Here is a 16,506-nt window from a genome sequence, read left to right as displayed (position 1 = left end):
ATTGTAAGAAACACAAATGAGGTGCCTCCACTCACTGGTGAAAAAACTTGGAAAATAGAATGCTTCCATAAAAATTCAGATCAAACAAGACCTCAACCAAAGTTTCAGTCCACTACAGCATCGGTATTTACAGCTTGTTGCAATTTCCTCCTTCATTACCCACATGTACTACGTTGATAAACTCTCACTGCATGAAAAGAGCTGTATACGGACAAATACGGGATGGGAAATCCCTGCTAAACTTTAGGTTTGCCAGATTTTTGAGGCAGAGTGCCTGGAAAGGTAATACACCAAAGTAAACTTGTGAAACATCCAGAAACTTTACGTTTGTGGATGTATATAGGAACTGGTGGAAGTTTCCAGGAATCCTTACAGCTGGTTGTGAGGAGAGGTGGGTGTGAGGTGTGAAGGGCTTTTTATATGTTAATGACCCACAGGTAGAGGTGTCTTCTTTGTTCTCAGAGCTGAGTGTGGTGGGGGGGGTTAACCATGTCTCTTTAAGACAGCACATACAGTATTGTGGTACATAAAAACTGTTTTCTAAATACGTTTATTATTAATATAATTTAATTAGTCTATTTAAGAAACTTAGCATCATTCAAAATAACTAAAATTCAATGGACACAATTACAATTTTAATGTGTGATAATTATGTCTCTGACTCAAGAGAAATGCAACAAATGTTATTTCAGAATATTTATTTCCAACACTTTGAAAACATGTCTCCAACTGCCCTATGTCAGAATATTGTGCACGTTTCTCTCAATGCTGCATACATCGTTTAAAAGAAGCCGTTCAAACGACATCATGTAACACATTTTTGCTAGCTAGAATGTTGATAAATTAGTCAGTGAAATGTAAAGCTGCTGATGTCTCATGATTTGAAGTTCACTGTTTCTATTGTTATTATAATTCTACCCTAACATTTCATTAAATCTAAATATGAAATAGAAACAAAAATATTAATAGACAGGTCCATAATCTAAAAGACAGTCTTTCACATGTGAATGCAAAACATGTTGGGTGATACTGACTGACAAACTCGGGTAAACATATCTGCAGATACCTGTCAGCTACTGTACTTCTAATCCAGAGGTGCCCAAAGTTGGCCCACAATAGATCTTTAATTTGGCCCATCATGCCACATGAGATAAGGAAAAAGAACAAAAGTCATTGACGCAGATGTTCATATTTTTAATTAAACATTTTCTAAAATGTATCATTTTTTTGTTGTATTTTTACATTACAAAAATGTAAATTAATATTAAATGCAAGGGATTAAAGTGAATTTTTTTATGTTTCATGCATACTTGAAGGTGTATAAAATGCATCACAAAACTTAATGAACTCGGGTACTACAGGCTAAAAATGAAGAGGTTTTGGCAGTGGCACACAGAGAAAAGGATATTTTAAATTGATTGGCAAAATGATTTTTTTTACAAAAAGCCTTGGAAAATAAAACTGCATTAGTTATGCATAAACAGAGTAATGTTTGCTTATTTATTTTTAAAATATTAGAAAATTATAAATTAGGGTTTATCAGAGCAACTTTAATTTTAATATAACACAACAACATTTACTTTTGGGCCACGGCCCTCAGTCAGGTTTGGCCCTTGTAAGGAAAATGTTCGGGCACCAATCAATGTGTAGTCTATCTGAGGAGGTAACTGTTTAGCATATGATAATGCATGCTTGTACAAAGTCAGTCCACATATTATAATGTTTGTCTTCAATCAATCAATTTAAATAAAAGAGATGGGGACTTTATAATATAATAAGGGTCCATATTCACCTTATTCCGCCACGCCCCTTTTTAATTCTTCGCTCTTCCGCATTTTGTCAACAGACTTCCGCTGCTAATATGGCACAGTGCATTCGGTAGTTAGTTTGGTGGTTAGATGATTGTTTGTAGTTCACTATAACTTAAGCGAAATGACAAATATCGCTACTGCTGTAAGTGTTTTAAATTAGGAGCACGGTTAAAACTTCATACGACGCTCGGATAGTCTTATATTGTCCCATCAATCGTCTCGTGGTTAGACGATATGAAGCGGCCGCGACAAGTAACCTATGGGACATATTAAGTTACCTTGTCCTGTCAGGAGTTGATGGAGCAGCATTGAAAATTATTAAATTACTTATGCCTACTAATATTTACACAGTGATTTCGTCTTTTTTTAAAGCAAATGTGCACCTTAGCCAGTCCAATAACAATTTTGTTTTTATGTGGTAATGTACCATGATAGAATTCATTTGCAAACTTGCCAACACTTATTCCTTCAAATCAGGAGACTTAAATCCTTTTAAGTGGAATCTAAAGCTCACATATGGTTTAAGAAATTCCTTACAGATCATATCTGATCACATTGTAGGCTAAAGGTTTATATAACTGTATGACAGGTAACATCTGATCACATAGTAAAGGTTTAATATAACTGCACAACATCTGATCACATTGTAAAGGTTTAATATAAATGCATGGCAGGTAACATCTGATCACATTATGAAGGTTTAATATAAATGCATGGCATCATATCACATTGTAAATGTTTAATATCACTGCATGACATCTGATCACATATGAAGGTTTAATGTAACTTTACAACAGGTAAAATCAGGTCACATTGTAAAGGTTTATAAAAATAACTATGGACTAGAAACCGCTAACTTTTCAGCAAGACCACCCTGCAATAAATTAAGATGCAGCTTTATTAGAGTCATCAGGAGCTGATCCCAAGTGTTTTTCTGGAAGCTGTTGGTGTATGTACTGGTAAAGTGCTTGGCGACTGTGTAATGGATGCAATATCAACCCTGTGTAAAGCTGACAAGGATGGTTGTTTCTGTACATTTGTGCCAGCTCAACACATTGGAGCAGTTTCTCGGACAGGGTTTACAGGACTAGGCCTTAATTATATTAGGACATTTTAGTTTTTACAAACAAACCCTACAAAAAAACAAGACTGGTGCGTATCTTGTGACAAAACAATGGCACTCGTTGAGGTATGTGAGTACAAGGTGTTTTTAAATTATTGTAGCTCAAATATGCATTTTAGCCTGGTACCAGAATAAGCCCTGTCCGGGAAACCGCACCATTGTTTTCCCATATCAGATGTAGGTTGCTTCAGGTTGAGTTGTGATTTTAAAGTGTAGTTGTGGTCAGAGACGGATGGATCCTCCCATTGTGTTTCTGCATCACAGTTTAGGAACATGTTGATTGTATCATCCTCACAGTTGTCCACTGCATCACTACACATCAATGCATCTGTGAAAATAATATAACCATAAACATTTTTATGTTAGTATTTAAAATAAACGTGCATCATGATAATTAATATATAAATGGCACCCATACTTAAACAACAGTGTGTGTGAGAGAGAGATGCATTAAAAAGAGACAGTAACATTATACACACAACCTCTAACTTCAGTGTTAAATAATACGTTGTTTAATAGGTCATTATCAATATCTGAATGAGAAATGAACTGACATTCTAGCATCTGAAATCTCAGTAACTTGTAGGAATCACGTGGGCTACTGTAATAATGTGATGTATGTACTATAATATCTCGTTGTACTATCGTCGTAAATATATAATGTGGACAATTAAAATAATTCAAAATAGTTGCATTTTATAAACTAACGTTACTGATCTTAAGTGTATTTGTAGAACGGAGTTCACAAATCTAACTTTAGGCGAACGAGCACAGTTAGCTAAGATAGCTTACCTGAAACTGGCCACCTTTGCAACACCCGCTGTGGTTTAAATTTACCGGAACATCGTAGTCGAACCTTTACTTGGGATAAGGGTGTTCCTCAGTCGGCTTCCCGTTCGTTAAAATTGGTAAGAAACAAACATAAAGGCACTTGAGTGAGCTTTTTAAGTTTAACACGTCGCCTTCAGCCACTGCCTCAGCTGCTCATCATGTATGCGGCCGGAAGAACGTTGACAAAATGAGCGAAATGGCGCCGCCCTTGTTGTCGTGAAAAATAAGGTGAATATCACAGTGATAAAAGACATACATGTATTTTTACTTTAACATGAACTAATGCTGAGTTAAGGCATATACTATCATAAACTAAGAGTCATCATTAAGATGACATGTTTTTCATTGTTAGTTAATGCATTCATTTACAATGAATTAATTTGAGTTCATGTTGTAATTAAGTAAGTTCAGTAAGTTACATGTCTTAACTCAGCATTAGTTTTGTATTTACTTATATTTAAGTAAGAATTCATTTAGGTATACGTTTAATGTTTCCAATGATGAGCAGTTAATCCACTAAACCCAAAGATAATTCCTGAGGCATGTTTAAAGAGTTTTGTATTTCATCAAAGATTTTATATTTAAGAAAATCTGAGCATCATTCAAAATAACTGTTAACATGTTTGTCAACTAAACATGTTTTGTCAACGTTATAAACTTTATAGAAATATTTTTTATTAATGACCAAGTATAAAGAACCATGCATAGTGTGAAAACGCGGATTATATAAAAGTATATAATAAAGTGCGAGCAGAGGATCAATCAAACTTGGGCTGGAATGATTGTAGTGCATCCAATGCACCTTGGAATTCGTAGTTTACATCTACAGCAGCATATGCTACAGCAGTGACAACGCCAAAGAAAAGGACTACATTTCCCAGAATGCACCTGCACCCACTCATCTGCCCCCACTCTTCAGGTGCGACTGCTTGACCTATGGGCTTGACGGGAAAATTCAAAATCGCGAACCGTTACAGCCTGGACTTCTCGTTCGGTGTCTTTCTTTGTTTGCTTGCACATCAACAGTAAGGTAAGTTTGATTTAATTAGTTTGTCTGCATCGCGCTGATCGGTTGCCTATTTGTTCATATTATGTTATTTACTGTGATTCGTTTTTGTCTTTATACTAGAACTGTTTGAATTTAAAGCACAAACAGTAAAACATTAAGGGTATACATGGTACACAGCGGTAAACATGAGGTTAAAAATACGCGAAGTAACATTCAAACCGGGCTGTTAAAAGAATCAATTCGATGTTTAAGTTTTTAAAACAAAACTTTAAAGAAGCCAAGATGAGAAGTTCTTTGCTTAAAACAAACAAAGCAACAGTAACTTGTGTGTTGGAAATGTTAGCAGCTAGCAAGTGTCTCTCTGCTATTTTAAATGATACATAGACGATCTTTTGTTGTTTAAAAGCTCATTGCTTTAGTGCTGGTAGATGCGGCTTATTTTTCAAGACGGTTTTAATAGCTTTATATTGATTTGTAACAAAGCCAGCTTCACTTTGAGAGAACCTAGATGCTAATTGTAAAGAAGCTTGGAGTCATAATATATTTTAACGTAACATGTTTGCTGTTCTTCATCTTTTTAAATATGAAGTCTATCCATGTTTGTGTTTACAGAGGTCATGTACACTGTGGTCAACTTGTGGACGCTGAAGAGGTTTCTGGGTAAAGATGATGTAAGTTTTTATTCATTCAATTTTAAAAACCAAACAGGTTAAATAGTAAACAGATGTGTTATGATGAATGTGATTTTGATTTTTAATTCTGTGTTTGACAGAGAAAAATGAAGTAACAGTGGAAGCTAAAACATCAAACTGATCCAGACACTGAAGAAATTGATGTCACTGCAATCTGGCCAAATTGATGTAAGTTTAATAATGAAATTATTAAATCAAAGAGGTTAAATAGTAAATAGATGTGTTATGATGTATGTGATTCTATTTTTATTCTGTGTTTGATAGACAACTATATTGAAGTAGCCTACTGTAAAGAAGCTGCAGAACGTCACAGAGACTCTGAGGACATCAACACAGAATATCAAGTATGAAGATGGACATTATGAAGTACTTTGATCATATATTGTTGTATCTTTGTATAGTTTAATGTAAACTTTCTAAAATGTACAACTTTATCATTTTGATTTGTCATGTGTGTGTGTGTATCTGTATATGTGTATTAGTATTATGCCAAATACTTATATGTACTTTTATATTTCCAAAGGGCTCCCAAGAGATGTCTGTCCAGATGAGGGTGCATCAACGTTACCTTTGCTGACAAGTATATGCTTTACAATGTAAAACCTAACAGTTAACTTAACTCAAACCATTTAAGGAAATTGGTTGCCTTGAATCATTAAGTTTTGAAAAGAACATACATTTGAGTACTGTGAACTTAAGTCTTGTGCAATTGTGCACTTATGTTTAGGTAGTGTGAACTTAAATGTAAGTGCTTAACTGCATGTGACTCAATTTGTTTAAGTTCACAGTACTCAAATCTATGTGTTTTGGAACTTGAATGGTTTAATGCAGCCGGTTTTCTTAAATGTGAGAAATTACAGTGTTACAGTGAGAAATGTTTGAATAATTCCAAGACAGAGCTCTGTGATTGATTCTACACTGCAAAAATCACTTTCTAACACTTTTCATCTTGTTTTCAGTAGAAAAACTAAAAATTCTTAAATCAGGATGTATTTTCTTGATGAGCAAAGTTACCTTGGAAAATATGTCTAGTTTTTAGACAAAAATATACAATTTAAGATAATTTGTGCCTAAACAAGAAAAAATATCTGACAATGGGGTGAGAAAATTGTGTTTTAATTAAGTTTTTAAGAAAAAAGAAAACTTAAGATTTTTTTATCACACTTGGCAGATATTTTTGCTTGTTTTAGGCACAAATTCACTTAATACACAGACACACACACATTTTTTTATTTGGTCTAAAACTAGACTTATTTTCTTGGGTCATTTTGTTCCTCAAGAAAAAGCATTTTAATTTAAATAATATTTCTACAGAAAACAAGACAAAAATACTATGTAAGAAAGTCATTTTTTGCAGTGTAGGACTATTTTTTTTAGATTATTTAGATATTTACTACATTACAGTGGCAGCTGGTGACTTCTTTTTTTTTTGTGAGCACTCGATGCGATGTTTGTCACAACATGTATATAGCCTGTCATTTGTGTGGTTCCCAATTTCAAAATATGTGTTCTGCGTGTCGAGTGCGTGTGTGCATCACGTGTTTTGACTAAACACGTGATGCACGTGGTTTACATGAAGCAACAAACACATATTTTAAAAACACAAGCAACACACATGACACTCTGAACACTTATTTTGAATTTGCAACCCTCGGATGAGCAGTCACGAGCCGCCACTGCTACATAACATTGTACTGCTTTGAATGTAGTTTTCATTGTTGCTTTTATTTTGTTTTATTTTACTCTAATATTGCTTTCTCTGTCTGTATATTTATGAGTTTAAATTGTGTTGTTTATGTATGCAACTTTTAATATTTGTGTATTGTATTATTTTGTGATTGTGACAATTGTGGATTGTTCAGTTTTTTATTAAATAAACATTTCAAACTCAATTCAAGTTTTTTTTTTAAGGGTTTTGGGGATGTATAGTAGTATATAGTGGGGGGGAGTGTAGTCTATCTGCATAGCAGGCAAATAACCAATCAAGTCACTAAGCTATGAGGGCTTGGGTTGGGCTTAAAACAAAGTGTAACCAATCAAATAATCTCAACTGGAAAGTTTCAAAGTTGTGTCCCAATAGTTGTCAGAGTTTTGGGAGGGGTTTTTAAAAGCAACCAATCAGTGTTGAGATTAAACACCAATGGGGACACTAGAATTGTGCAAAGGTGTGAAATTCCAGTACCTCTGTAGGTGTGAAAGTGGCCCCTGCCAAAATCTTCAATGGGATTACTTGCCATGGCAACAAATGGCTGCATATTCCACGGTGATATCCCCTCAGCAAGATACATCCGAATTGGTATCATTACGGGAGTTTCCTAACTTGGTGGAATTAGTAGTTTACCCTCAGTGGAACTAGTAGATACTTCCGAAAATCAGTAGTGTTTACAGGAGTTTCCTAGTACGGATACACCTCTTTTCATGCAGTGTCTAACTTCTATAAGACATCCAAAAGGAAAAACACCCTTAGCCTCTACCTTGACGCAACAGGAACGGTTGTAGCCAAACTGAAAGACTGCAAAAGTGTAATGTACTATGCATTTTTCAGTCCTGTAACATCCACAACAGTTGTTGCAATATAAGAGATGCTCTCATCTGACCAAAGCACCCCTACAATTCAGCACTGGCTGACCGGTCTGTCACATGATTTTTTTTAATCTTCAAACAGGACTTCCAACCTCAAAAAACTGAAACTGAGTTCAGCTGGGCAATTATTCATTCCTGTTTACATGCTTTCTGTCAGCATGACATACATTCATTCATACTTGGAGGAGTGTTTTTTAGTCAGTGAGGGACAACAAAAATGCACATTCACTGTTGTGCATATATGTGCTGCACACATGATAAAAATACTGTACTGCAAGGTGGCTAAAGTTAAATGTGTGAAGCAAACAAAGGACCTCTTCCTATACTCAATGGCACTTTTGTAAAACATTCTGAAGATACACTCTACAAAACAAAAGAAAAGAGTTTGACAAGGAAGGGATTCAGAAGTCCCACAAATCCATACCATTGCCCAAATTTAATTGATATAGTCAGCAGATACATGGGAACTCCACCAAAACCATTGACCTTAAAAATAAACTCCATAGACGTCCTGGAGACTTCATCCAAATCATGGATAAATTCATATCTGGTCCAATGCATGAGGTCAAAATAAGAGAGATTCGGCAAAATGTCATGAGTCAAAGGTCAAATCATTTGATCAACCATTAAAGTCAGGAGGAGAAATGGGGCAAGAGAAAACAGAAAACCAAAATCTAAATACTTCAACCCACCAAAGGTTCAGCAGTCAAGGGTCATGGAAAGTTGGAACAACAGTCTATAACGATGGCAAATACTTGCACAGTTGACAATCTGCTGTACATTTTGTATTTAGCCATGAAAACCAGACCATTCATTCTTGCAGAAGTTCAGCATATAAAAAACAAAGGACATCTGAATCCACATACTTTTGGAAGTCTATCAGCACTTCTTGGCTGGACAGTGGTCTCAAGGTAAGATCGCATGGTTGAGAAACATGGATCGCTTTAAGGGATAAAATCATTGGGACACGTGGATATAAAAATGACTTTGTGGTTTGCCATTTGGACTACATCCATTACACAGAAAGAATGTCTGTATGTGATGCTCAGAAATGTCCCTTACCTCATACCCAAAAGCCTTGCTGGACTGTTGCTATATTGTAAATATTGAAAGAATGTACAAATATTTTGGTTTCTTGGATAGATATAAGTAAAAATGTATTATCAATAACATATCTTTATTGCTATTGTCTTTAAAATTATGTTTTAATCGGTGTAATGACTTCTCAGACCTGCAACAATCAGTTGACAACTGTGTTGTTGACAGTCATTCATTGCCATGCAGAGAAGAGCACAGGTGTGTGGCAATTAAAAAAAAACATCCATAAGTACAAATACAATAATTGCAAGAAAAGATGTCTTTACAAAATAATGCAATAAAAGAAAAATGTGCTGTTTATGGTTTTTATGTAGTAAAACTTATATTATACTATTATTATACAAATTATTAAATGCTTTTCTTACACACCTCAGAGGTTTATTCATGGGTTCCTTCTTTTGTGATTATGGCAGTAGATGCTATAGTAACTGTTAATGGTTATACAGAAATGCAGCCACCAATGCTTCCCTCATCTGTGCTGTTTTGTGATGAAAGGCAAGACTTTTCTTTTGGATAATAATAAATTCTAAAAAGCAGCAATAGTTAGGGCCCTATTTAAATGTCCAAACGGGCGTGTCCAAATCCACTTTTGCTAATTTAACAATGGGAAAAATGGGTTGGGCGCCAAGCGCAGAGTCTAAAAGGGTTGTTCCTATTCTCGTAATGAGTAATGGTTTGTTTTGGGCGTAATGTGCAATAAACCAATGAGAGTCTCAGTTCTCATCCCCTCACGCCAGTTGCACTGCAGTAGTGACATGGTAAAAAAACCTCAGTAACTGTTATATTATTAGTATGAACATTGTTAAAGTCACAAAATGAGCAAATGTTGCAGATATGTAAACAATGATGATCATTTAATTATTTTGCTTGATGTTTGCCGGATATTTAATTCCAGTCACATTTTAGACTTTCAGCACCTTGGAGATTGATAGACTCCCTCTTTCTTCAGTGTTTACCCATAAAAGGAACAAACATCAAGCAAATATAACTTAAAATAATAGACATCTATTAAACAAGCACTTTTACAGAATTGTATTTGTTAACTAGAAATTAAAATACCTTTAACTTTGTTGGCAAGTTTATGGGACCATACCTTTAAATGCTGCTTTAAAAAGTCTAGGGTTTGGCATGGTGATAGACAGGAACACTGGGTGTGACCCTGCAGTGAGTGTCAATGCACCCCAAAGAGCAGCTGAGATATAACGCTTCCAATTGAATTAAAAATGCAATGTCTTGACTGACTACTACATTGATTACTCTAAAATTATATGTAACTTTCATTTCTATAGTATTGTAAAAATACTATCATTGTTAGCATACAACAAAGGTGCATTATTTGAACGAAGGAGGGGGGTAACATAACTTTTAATATTATTCATAATCTTTCTTGTTGTCAACTGTTCAAGACAGTTTAGGGCAGTGGTTCTCAAACTTTTTCCGCGTGCGGCCCCCCTTGTGTATAGTGCATTCCTTCGCGGCCCCCCAAAGAAATTTATGACAAAAAAACGTATCTAAAATGTAACATTTTAATTAAACAAAACATATTAAGTTATACAAAGTAGTGCTGTTGGTTAGTAGCCTTATTTTTTTTAGGTTTAATTACACAGAATTCATGATAAATGAATGTATTTTATAAAATGTCATACAACTGGGGCCCCCCTGGCACCATCTCCCGGCCCCCAGTTTGAGAACCACTGGTTTAGGGCATACTGATCTTGTTTAGAACTGATATTGGCCTTCTCACTCCTATAGGGGAACACATCCACGTGCCATAACTGTTCCACATCCTGTTGTAGCAGAGTTGAAGGAAGAGCTCCAGAAAGGAAAAGACACTGGGTTTCAATCTCAGCTGACTGATTGAAGGGTATTGGCCATCGTAGAGCCCATCCTAATGGGGTACGAACTGCAGCTTGTCCCTTGTGTGGGCCAAAACACACTTTTTCTACTGGAGCTAGAGGATAAGAATTATCAGCACCAATCAGAAGCATGGGCTGAACTTTGCTAAAGTTCTCCAGTGGTAGTCCTTGTAAATGACTAAACGAACTCAGAAGGCAAGAAATGGTATTTGACTGCTCAGTAAGTGCTAGTCGGTGAGCTGTAAAGGCTCCTTGAATCTGAAAGTTCTTATGAGAATTTACTGCAGAAATGGTGAAATCAACATTGGCTCCTTTAATGATCTCTGTATCTTGGTAGACTGTTCTAAGGACCAGTGATTCAGCAGTAGCTTTCAATCCTAATCGCTGGGCTCCTTGGGGTAAAAGCATTGTTCTTTCAGAGCCATTTTTCAAAATAGCATAGGTCTCCATACATTTACCATTATGACTCAGTTTGACAACTTTCAGGAGGACTTTAGGCGAGCAGCTTGGTCGACTTAGTAGGAAAACACCAGAATCTGACTTCTGATTCACTTACTGTAAAACTCCCAAATGTTTACCCTTGCATTTAGGACAACCTTTCTTCAGATCACACTGAGACGCACAATGACCTCTACCACATCTCCAGTAGCACTGTTTCTTTTTAATCCACTTCCGAATAGTCTCCAGATCAAGCTGGATGAATTCTTGACATCTACTCAGATGATGGTCATTACTCTTACAAAATGGACAGAGCTTTCCAGAAATATTTTGCTCCATATGAACTGGAAAATTGTCAGTTTCTCAATATGCGTTCTTGTCTGTACTTGTGGACTTGTAAAACGTCATCAGTGGGGGCCCAAGTACTGTTCCAAATCCAAGTTCGCATCAAACCAAGTGCACATAACATCCTCGGATGTGTTCTTGATCTGCCCATCTTATCGAGGATGCATCCTGAGGTGACTTGTGCGGACTTCTGTCAGCCAAGTTTCCCAAAATGCATTTCGGGTCAATGGCAATGAAGCTTAAAACTTACACAATGTTCAATATATTAATCTTTCCGTGTCATAAAATGTAGTTTTAAGAGCTATTTAGTCGAGAATATAGATGAATAAACTTCAAATGTGTTCAGTTGGTAAAGAGAGCTCCTATATTAAAATTTCCTTTTGGATATGCGAGTTCCAGTGAATCAGCGGGTGGTCAGCGGCGTATACACCGATGAGGGTAGCCTCATCTCAGCAAGTCCTTTTGAAATTTTCTGCGATCTCAGTGCATAACTTAAATCACATTTATTATTTAATATAATCTTAACACTGTAGTAAGTTACTGCACTTTGCTTTAACATGATGTTTTTCTTGTGTTTATTTCATGTTGTACAATCATTTAGTAGTATTAAAATAAATGGTTTTATAAAAATAAAAAAATGTGTTTTATATAATTTTATAATATATGCATTAAAGCTAATCAGTGTATTCACGTGTTGCCACAAATTAGGCTTTTGCATTTCATATGTTTCGTTAAAAATACATTAAAATAAGAATAGCCAGGACTGCACATTTTGGTTAGACTGAATTACAACATCATGTACTTTGCTGTTCCATTTGCAATATAAGCGGACTCCAGTCCTCCCATCCTCGTTCAGACTCATTCTTTCGAGTCCGAACTACGAAGAAGCAAGTCCAAACTTCTTATATTTGGTATTGAGAAATGGCCATTGACTAGTGTTAGAAGGACAGTAAGCAGTTTTCACTTGGTCAGTACTTACTCCATGAAGAATAGTAGTAGTTGGTGGATACTGCTTGTTAGCTGTCTTTCCAACATGGGCTGGTCACAACTTCTTTTAGCAGCACCAACCTGCTTCATCTCGAAGTCATGAAGAAAAGCTCACCAGATCATAAAGATTCTCCTGGTTGGGTGATTCAACTATGTCGAACAAAATTAGCAACTTGTTCAGGGGGAAGTTTACTCAATAGCTGCTGCACATGAAGCACATGCCAACTATGCTGCTCCTTCACCTTGGCCCCAAGACTGTAACATTCCCACTAGAGCACGAATGCGCAGTAACCAGATTTAACTGTAGGAAGGCTAATAATATCAGCAATTTCCGTGAGGACAAGTTGATGTGGCTGACCATATTTCTGCTGGATGGCTGAGGGTGATGAGAATATGCCAAAGCTAAATTACGTGCTGAATCTAATTTTAAATGTTCAAGAATGTGAAACTTGTACTCTTCAGTTTCATACTGTGGAAGCAAGTTCTTTATATCAATCTTCAACACGATGAATTGTTTTGGATCCTCTTTACAAAAATATGGAAAGAAAGGGCCTTCAATTATAGAAGTTCTTGCAGCATAATTCATTTGGGCTCTTAGTCTCAAATCTACTTAAGGACTTAATACAGCATACGGTCCTAAAGGCTGTGGAACATGAGGCATTTGGTTATCCTGCAGAAACTGCATATTGAAACTCACATATAACTTGGTGGCCAGAATCCAGGATATACTGGGCCAAATAATAGAGGTATTGCCCAAGGAGGTCATGGCGGCTGCATTACTGATCTATCAGTATGGGGATGTGCTGATGAAGGCTAATGCATATCAGTCCAGGAATTGTGAACATGTAATATGGAGGGCATAAACTGATTGGCAGAATTATGTACATTTCAATCCATAGCAGATAAATGGGCAAAATGAGAACTCTGACTAGAAGGTAATGGTCTTGACACTGAAGGGTTAAAATTATTGTCATCACAATGAGATGGGTTCAATAGCTGAGCATTCAAATCTACACTTGACTGAGATTGAGGAGTTGGTATCATAGAGGGAGGAGGTGGAGGTAAAGTAGGCTGTCTACTCACACATGGAGGTGAATTTCTCCCAGAAATAGCTTGCTCTTTATGTCTCTTTTGCAGACATTCTCGCAGCTCTTGCACTAATGCTGCAGCTGGCTCAGTCACAGTAATAGCAGGAAGTGGGGGATATGTCTTAGGTGAAGGTACTGACTGTGGGCTAATTGCTTCAGATGACCATGAACTTCCTGGAGAACACATACAATTAACTTTACTTGATATCTGCTTTACATGTTGACCCAATTCCATGACAAACTCCTTCAACTGTTTCATCTCCATTAAAACAGGGTCACATGGCTCAGAATAATTATCTGCCATATATCCAGTACTAGTTTTGGCTGGGACTGAAGAAACTAGATTACTTGGTTGCTTGGGTTTGGGGAAAGTCCTCTCATAATCCTCAAGGTAGGCTGGAGGTTTAGTCTGCCTTGAGGACTGATGACGGGGTGGTACATGGCTTTGGCTAATTATCAGATCTTGGTCCATTGGAAAGCTCTATCCAGCTCAAAGGACCATGTAAAAGACTCTTAGTTTCTGCTAGTTTGGAGGTAGAGCATCCCGAATTGGGTGTCAGTTAAAACACCATGAAGCTGAAGCTATTTGAATTTCAACATTTTGTTTCACCAATGCCAGTACAGATTTCATGTGACACAGCTGTGGTTGTGCTGTGGTGTGGTTGTTTAACTTAAATACAAACACCAATAAACAATTAGATAAATCAATATTATATAATAAACAAAGAACAATATATTCCAAAAAAATCAGGTAAATATAACAAACTTACATTACACACAGCTAAAGGATCAGGAGCAGAGGAGAGTGTGAACTGCTGCACTACCAAACACAATTGAAGAGTCCACTAATTGAGCTCATATAGGCTCCAGCTGTCCTTAGTGGGAGGAGCTTCCAATGTCCTAAAAGATCTCATTGGAATTTTCTACAAGTATTGTCCCTTGAGAAGATATACTCCAATTGCCAACACATTTGCTGAAATGTGAGGGGTATACCTAAGGTACATTCACATTATAGATGGTTTCAGCAGTAACAACATAAACAAGCGGCTGTCGCGGTCCGCACGTAACTTCCGGTAAACTCTGCTAATAATAAATAACCACAAAGTACTTTAAACGTAGTTTATTTATATAACAAGCAAAAAAACAACACATAGATTACCTAGGAAACCAAAACATTTGATATTTTCGACGAGGCATCTGTTCAAGAGATCAGTTTAGCAACTAATCAGACCATTAAAAAAACGAAACCGGAAGTAAAGTTCGGATCCAGACGTGTATCACGTGCGTCCGATGAACCCGTCTGTAAGCGACTAGCGGTTGCAGAGCGACGCTGTCTCATTGATTTCAATGGAAGCTCGGCGGCATCCGCGACACAAGCGGCAGTGACCGTTAATGGCTGGATGCGTGTGTCCAGTCGCGCGTCAAAGTTGAGAAATGTTTAACTCTATGCAAATTATGAGCGACATTCTGGAGCGACTACTAATGACAACAAAGCAGTGGAGTTCACGTCATCCATCTCTCGTCAGTCACTGGAGTGGACGTTACTCATTTGTTTATGACAACCAGATATAGAAACGCCTCTTTTGAAAGAGATGAGCGACACACAGCGACAAAGTCGCTTATAATGTGAATGTACCTTTACTTTTGTGACATACTGTAAATCAAACTGGCTTCCCAAGTGTAGTCTGATATCTATCACATTTTGTTGGGTTTTTTAAACAAGCAAATTTATAAAACCTCACTACTTAAAGGTGCTCTAAACGAATTCACACGTTTTAGACCATAAAACATTTTTTGTTACATACAGCAAACATCTCCTCACTATCTGCTTGCTGCCTGTCCGCTAATCAAACTGTAAAAAAACGCAATCTCTGTAGACAGCCCAGGCTTCGCAAACTGCAATAAAAACACAGTGGCGAAACCTAGCACTACGAAACAAAAGAAAGTGTTCCAGCCAATAAACGACAAGAAGGATTTTGGGGTGGGTGTTGGTCGCATTCATGAAAGCACGGAAGGGAGGGGGAAAAGTTAGCTAGGCTCCGTTTGTTTGAAAACAGTTCAAACATCAACAAAAAGTGACGTCTCACAGATTCGCTTAGAGCGCCTTTAATAAGACAACTACATATTTGTAATGCAAGTTCAAAAACGAGTAAAAATATAGCTGCTAGTAGTGCTTCCGGGGACAAGCCCCTTATGGCCATTTTTGGAATTTAATTTGGAAACTTTTTAAACATTGCACAATTCCCATAGTTAAACACTTGCTACACAATGAGTTGTGCCCTTCGGGCTTGGCCTCTAATAATAATAATACTAACAGAAACAATTGCGGTGCTTGGCCTCTAATGAGAAGATGATTGCTGCCATCTTGTTACAAAAAAAATCAACATAACAAACTTTGACATTAAATAGTTACTGAATGAGAGCTTATTGAAAGTGTCGATTACATGAATGTCAACTATAGCAAATAAAGACTAATCTAGTGGAGAGTTTAATGTCTTTTATAGCCGCTTACATAGATATACAGTACATACTGTATGGCAGCACATTTATTGTAGCTATTTTGTTTACAAATGATGTTTATTAACCACATAGTTATAGAAATAAAGCTTTAATTTAGTTGTGCTTATTTCAAATAAGTTATTTGC

At 36.6% G+C, this 16,506-nt stretch overlaps 3 long non-coding RNA genes across 3 annotated transcripts in view; 2 read left to right on the top strand and 1 right to left on the bottom strand.

Moving 5' to 3' along the window:
- The window catches only part of LOC141362158 (uncharacterized), a 270,438-nt gene that overhangs the window by 195,086 nt on the left and 58,846 nt on the right, over positions 1-16,506 (top strand). The gene's annotated exons all lie outside the window — the stretch shown is intronic.
- Positions 2,451-4,004, bottom strand: LOC141362098 (uncharacterized). The gene is made up of 2 exons (XR_012368060.1): positions 3,727-4,004; positions 2,451-3,262 (listed from the first exon to the last, which is right to left on the bottom strand). It is a non-coding gene; the product is annotated as an uncharacterized lncRNA (long non-coding RNA).
- On the top strand, positions 4,241-7,890 carry LOC141362097 (uncharacterized). Its single transcript, XR_012368059.1, has 5 exons — positions 4,241-4,795; positions 5,387-5,445; positions 5,547-5,634; positions 5,731-5,810; positions 5,990-7,890. It is a non-coding gene; the product is annotated as an uncharacterized lncRNA (long non-coding RNA).

This window comes from Misgurnus anguillicaudatus, chromosome 25 (assembly GCF_027580225.2).
Source record: "Misgurnus anguillicaudatus chromosome 25, ASM2758022v2, whole genome shotgun sequence".
Classification (NCBI taxonomy): domain Eukaryota; kingdom Metazoa; phylum Chordata; class Actinopteri; order Cypriniformes; family Cobitidae; genus Misgurnus; species Misgurnus anguillicaudatus.
This window is presented reverse-complemented; position numbering and strand designations above follow the sequence as displayed.